The sequence below is a fragment of the Oncorhynchus masou genome, chromosome 26 (genome assembly GCF_036934945.1).
Source record: "Oncorhynchus masou masou isolate Uvic2021 chromosome 26, UVic_Omas_1.1, whole genome shotgun sequence".
NCBI classification, from domain to species: Eukaryota; Metazoa; Chordata; class Actinopteri; order Salmoniformes; family Salmonidae; genus Oncorhynchus; species Oncorhynchus masou.
In genome coordinates, this window is record NC_088237.1 from 20,911,919 (window position 1) to 20,918,639 (window position 6,721).

At 40.7% G+C, this 6,721-nt stretch overlaps 1 protein-coding gene across 1 annotated transcript in view; it reads right to left on the reverse strand.

Annotated features, from left to right (window-relative positions):
- LOC135515010 (inactive histone-lysine N-methyltransferase 2E-like) overlaps nucleotides 1–3,270 on the reverse strand; it is a 38,178-nt gene extending 34,908 nt beyond the window's left edge. Inside the window, 1 exon segment of the mRNA XM_064938803.1 lies at nucleotides 2,952–3,270. The gene's annotated coding sequence lies outside the window, so the exon portion shown is untranslated.
- Between the last annotated feature and the right edge of the window lie 3,451 nt (nucleotides 3,271–6,721).

Sequence of the window (6,721 nt, forward strand, 5' to 3'; positions counted from 1 at the left end):
ACTGTCACCAACCAAAACAACAAAAAAACCTGGCCATTTATTTTCATTGTTGGGTTATTTGATGACGGGCATCTGTTCTGAGTCTGTAAGGAGCTGAGAGGGGGAGGGGCAAGAGGAGGGTAGCAGGTCTTTGTCAATGTCAAAGGGAAATAACCAAGTCACGGCTGTTGTTTCATTCCCCCTTCACAAAACTCAATGCCTTTGGCCACCAGGTAGGACTTGAGAAACTGCATGTTTATCTATTCATGAATTTAATGTGAATTAGGCAAATTTTCCAAATTGGAAAATACAATTGAGACAAATTAGCCTATGTTCCAACGAGCTAGGCCGAACCACACTGAGTTTCTAGTACTAGTCATACCCTAACACTGGTAAATATTACACAAGCACATAGTTCCAGCCATGACACAAATCATGGTTGTTGTGACCTGCTTGTTCTATGGTTCATATCCACAATCAGCGTAATGCTTTCCTCCTCAGTCGAGCTGACCTTTAGATAATTACTACTTATTAACTACATAGACATGCTTACCCCATAAAATAGCATTGATGTTTCATGAACCTACCATTCGACCACAGTAAGAGAATGGGTAGATACATGATAGTGAATTATGAGATATTAAAAATGTCCATCTAGTGCTTTCTACAAACCCATGAGTTAGACGAGTAGCCTTCTTACTGTTAAATGTGGTAACTTAGACCAACTTGCCAGAAAAGGGTGGGAATGTTTAGTGTTGGACAAAGTATGAGGTCAAAGAAGAGTGGGGGTGGCAATAAACCTCATATTGTTCTTTATACAAAGTGCTGCGTTTGTATCCTGTTATGCAACTCCTCAATATGACAACATGTTAATAACTCGGCCAAATTCAGCAACTACACTAAATCTGATCTGACGTATATTGCGTTGTAGTACAATCTACTCCTAAAATACAATGCATCACGAAACACAATATTAGCAAAGAAATGTGATTTAACGACAGTTGGCCAGCGAATCTCAAAGTGTATGTTTGCATCAAACGCGGACATTGTCATTATTTAAATGTACGACAGAAAGCGGTCTTTAATACATATATCCCATTGTGCACTAGCTTTCCCGTGAGTGTGTCGGCGCTGCAGTCAGCTCAGCCGATAGGGGTGTGGAGGGCTGAACGTAGCTATTAAATTACCACAACATCAAGCCAAGCCGCCATTTTCATAGCGCTTTTCTAAGGACAGCGAGAAAACCGTGTAACTGGGGGACGGACCCTCGCCACGAGAAGAAAATCCCCAAGAAAGCAAACAATCGTCTTTCAGACTTTCTTACTTAAGTATCAATCTGTCGATGCCGTTTCTGTGTAGCTATTATTTGAAAAATGTAGAATCTCGTCGATCATTTAGCCGGCTGTTTAGCTAACGAGCCATGCTAGCTGCAATGGCTTTAAAATTTACAAGACGTTGGCTAGCGAGTCTCGGCAAATTAACCATTGTCTCAAGCTACGTAGCTAGCGGCTAACAAATTACATTGGGCCTTGGGTCTTAAAGTTATTGTATCAATATTTGAAGCTTGTACTGCTACCACACTGCTACACCAGTTGTAGTACTTAGCTAGCTAATATTAGCGTTCGAACTGCGGTAAACGTCGTTACGTTGGCCAACGAGGGCTTGAACATGGAAAGATTAGCTACCTAAGCTAGTTAGTAAGGCAACTTGGCACGTCATGGTGTGAACAATGCGCAAAGTTAACACGCTTGCTGAATATACATTCTCGCATTTAATGATTTCCCTTTGAAATAACATTGAGACAATATATTGTAACCAATCGCACAGTTTAAACGGTCAGAGGCTACATTGTCAGTGGAGGCAAGATTCACCGATTTGAGTATGTCCCCTCCACTGAGGTATGGTCCCCTCCCCCCACGTTTGCAGCAGTTAAACCACATACCCTTTGAATCTAAATTAAGGGATATAATGCATTTGTCCGCTAGCAACAAAATAGAAGGGTGGGAGTTTACCGGTCCAATAGCCGATTAATCGCGTGACTGAGGCCTCTAGTTTTATAGCTAAAACGCATTTACACAATTGTGGACATGGGATTGAACTTTGAAAATAAATAATGCAACTACAATTTCCGGAAATTATACGTAGTCTTTAGTTATCTAGCTGTATATGTAAACAAAAGCCCTGTCAATGTCCTCTGCGCAACAACACATTGTGTGGACTTGATGGCCAGTTATTAATAAACGGAAATAAACCATAGGATCAACAAGAAGTGCACTTCCAACCACATGAAAATCTAACTAGATAAAGAGAACAGGTGTGTTAAACCAAGCCAGTCGAACAAATACTGCAATACAATTCATGATGTACTTGTTCTGTAAGTACATTTACCACTAGCCTATTGCATGGGAGTACATTGGCAAACTGGCTATCCTTTGGGGGCTGGTTGAAAAAGAGAGCGGGGTAGTTCTTCATGCCACCTACTTAACGTTACGTTCGACTGCAACATCATACTGACATTGCAGGTAAAGCTAACTAGCCAAAATAGTTAATGTTTGATATAGTATTGATTCCTTTCTCTTCATTAACAAACAATCCAATTCAGAAGCAGCAGGTTAAATCTAAAATTCAAATGCGCTAACGTTAGCTAGCTAAACACTGCACTGTCTAACTAGCAAATGCTAACAGTTGCTAGCCAGCTAATACAAGCTAACGTTACACCAAAACAACTCTAATTCAGGATTAACATTCTAAATAAGTGGCTCACTTATATTAAAAGCCAACTGATTTGCTACGAGAGAGTTAGTTATTAACTAACATGTAACTATAGCGCCATCAGCATCCACGTAGCTAACGTTACTAGCTCCAGTAGCTAGCCATGAGAAACCAAGTCGGTAAGCTGGCTTGCTTGACTAACTTGATGAGCTCTTGAAACTAAGACAACGTTTGAGGTAGTTTTAAAGCGTTTTACTTACAGTTAAAGTCCACTCACTGTAGATACCCTGAATAAAGAAACAGCGACCTGGGTGAGACCCCCGTCGCTAGAGCCTCGCTCTCTACACAACCAAAACAATAGCTACTTCACTCCACACTGCGGCTCCATAAGGTTTAAAAATATTTACACTGATAGCAGTCTTCTAGAGACTCCCCCTACAGTAATTAATTTTCGTTGGTAGTTATTGGAACCCAATAATGACAGTCAGTTCCGAACCGTTAAAATTGTGTCCTACCTACGCCGACTGTTGGAAATTAGATCCCCTCTACCCTGTCTCTTTTCCCTTTGCAAAAATGGCGGCCCTGGCAGGACTACCGTGACTCCGCCTCCTCCAGCCCCATCAACCCCTAACCCGAGCCCCGCCCCTACACTCTCCGGGGTCCACGGCCCAAGATTACAGGGGCTCTGTGAAATGAGATGGCTAAATGCGCGTTCACGCGTCCGTGCCCTGCCTGTTCTGTAGTTTTGTGTCTGTAGTCCAAATCTTGCCACTGTATGATGCCACCATGCAGGATTTATGTGAGTTCAGTTGCAGAGAGTTGGTTCTAGAAAATGACATATATAAACTCTTTCTTATCCTAATTTATACAATATTATCTCCAAACTTAATTTATAACAAATGTAAACATTTATTGGATTGGTAAAGAAAGAACATCTCAGATTGTGTGAGCACAGCATCTCATGTGTTCAACAACTAATTAAAAATTAATCCAATTCCATGAATAGAATAATACCTCTTTATTGTCAATTAAAACATTTCATAACAATGTACAATTTCCTTAAACTGCTTGAAGATCAAGCAGCATGATGCAACACAAAATTACAATACATGACAGACACCACAATACAAGGCATAGATTAAACTCATGTACAACCCCTGTATGTAGTGTTTATTTTCAGATCACATGTGTTTTCTTTTCAACATATATCTGAGAACAATTTGTACACTGATGTGTGAGGGGGTAAAATATGCGTAGTCAGTACTTGACATGGGCAGAAGTTTACTGGAGCGGAGTACCGGCACTTCAGATGATCTACTGCTTGAGCTCCCCCTCACCTCAACGTATTGTGGAGCTCCTGCACCGGAATATAAACAGTCCCCAAAATGAGTACTGGTACCTACAGTATTTCAGTCCAAGTCAAGCACGGTGTGTGTGTGTAGTCAATGCCGTTTCTTAGCAGCCAAGGACAAAATCCTGTTGCTTTTATTACTTCCTCTGGAGGAACTTGTTGAATTGTCAGCCCTTTCCCTCCTGTTTCACACTTCTCTCAACTGCAAAGCAATCTGATGTGCTTTTGTCAACCATATGACCATGACGTCTGACACAGAGACATACCATGTTCTACATCTATGGTCTGCCATCTCACCACCGCTCATGTCTCAAAGATTCCTTCATTCAAGTGCTCTTTTCACTTTTATCCTACTGCAAAATGTGAAACTTTATTAAAATAGTAAAACAAACAGAAATATATTGTATTGTCACTGAGGTCCATGACACGCCTTCTGTATCTGCTACAGATAAAACAAACCCATGAATGGCAATTATTAGGCCCTACTTACCAGAGTTTGAAATTAGCATCTAAATCTGTTGCCCAAGGCAGTAGGAGGAAACAAATATCTTATGTAACCCACTTACACAAGAGCCCATTCTTTCTTTGATTTAACTGAAGGCAAGGTGGGTGGCAGGCAATACTGACCAATAAATAAACACAATCTACAAATGGAAGCATCATGTGCTATTGTTAACAAGTACATTTTACTCTTAATTGCTGTTACAGTATTCCAGTCTTTCAAAAAAAAACTGCACTGTCATGAATACATGTTATATGTCGGCCTAGTTCAATATTACTGACAACAATGCATATAGGCTACAAATGAAGAGGTCAAGGCAAACGGATCGTTGCATATGTAAAGTAAAATGTCTCCATGTCCAAAAGAGGTGCGTCCAACTGTGCAACAATGTGTCTTAAAATCCGTTGGACATCAGGGTACGTGTCATTCGAATTAAGGCGAAGATACAGTGGCTCCTGCGAATCTTCCAATGCTGTTCACATGACATTACAGTTCGACCTCCCCTCCCCCACTGAGATCGAGCCAAACCGCATCCCCGCGCGCACGCGTAATACTGAAACAGGGCTTTCTCGTCTGTTGGTTGAATCAGATCGTCTTGACAAAGTAGATGAGCCTTCACAACTGCTACAACTTACAATCATTTTCGGAAATCTTATAGCGAACGTAGGTGATATTGTACAGCAGTCGTTGGGGCTATAATACGGTATATATTTATTTTATTCAGAGTGTAGGGTTTTCATTATTACAATATTTGGAGACGTTATCAAGAAGTTGCCTAGTCGTTTCTGGACGGTTTGATTGGGATGAGGCTTCAGTGGTTAAAATCTAGGGTTCTCTCCTTTTCGCAAAATGGCGTTCTTGTTTTGATAGATTGACATTGCTCTCAGCCAATGATGCATGAATTGGCCTGTTTTTGCAGAAATGGTTGGCTTCTGATGACATCATTCGGACATCGGTTGTAGGCGGGTTCTGAGCTGTGAGGGGAGAGTGGCGCAACCGGAGAACTTGCAGGGCCAGGCGCCATTAGGGACGAGTCAAGAAAAACAATGCATTGAAATGCAAAATAAATATGGGATGAGCAATTTATTGCTGTTCGACCATAGGAATTACTCCAATGAATTCGCCATTCAACGTATTGTATGCAGAAAGCTATAGATCACTTTCCGTATTTTTTATTTAAATTGCAACAACGTAGCTGGTAGCAAATAAGATGGCGCCTGCTGTTAGCGATCATGCACGTGCATAAAGCGCACTGACAAGGCGGCGTCACCGCGCGCACCCGTACTATACTGTTGTCGTAAAGTCTTGTTATAGTTTATACTGTATTTATGTATTTCCTATTTTGCTATTTAAACCGAGATGCAGACTGATGAGCCAACTAATCTTTAACTACATAAGTCGAAACATGGATGGGTGGATGGATTTACGGTCATTGTCTATGAAAATGTAAAAGTGTTCAACAAAAGCTGAACTGAACACTGGCATGAAAGGGAAGAAACTTCACATTTTTGCAGGACTTTAAAGTAACAATTCGATTACAGCTGGATACATTACAACTGATGGAACGTGAAGTTAATTGCAAATTTGATATTTTAGTAAGATTTTCCCCAAGGACATAAGCAACTGTCAAACCGCTTAGCTGTTGATATAGAGCATAGCGCTTTCCGCCATGTTGTCCCACTCGGTTCTCAGGTTCATTAATCAATACATGGCGAATAAACTCTTCACAATTATCCCAGAGAGGAATTGCTCTCGTAATTTAAATGCTCATTAACCATTTGTACCTGTCTTTTGTCACTTGATTTTTCATTAAACCTGACTGCCATCTTATAATTTCCCTCCACCTGAATTTACTATACTGGATACAAAACAAATGGACTACATTTTCTGCTACTGCGCACCACTCACCAATGTCCTTGGAAGACATGTAAACAAAGGAAGGAGGTGCATGACGTTCCAACATAAAACCTGTAATGAAGGGAATTGGAGGGACTGCCATGGCCACCAACCGTCCTTGCTGTTGTCAGTTTCTGAACGTTTGCACAGAAGCACGCATGCATTAATTCACCATGTCACAACACAATCTTCCAGCATTACATTTTCATATGAAAAATTAAATACACGTTTTCCCCAATATTTCCTATACGATTCCCTTTTAAAGTTTCATACATTCATAA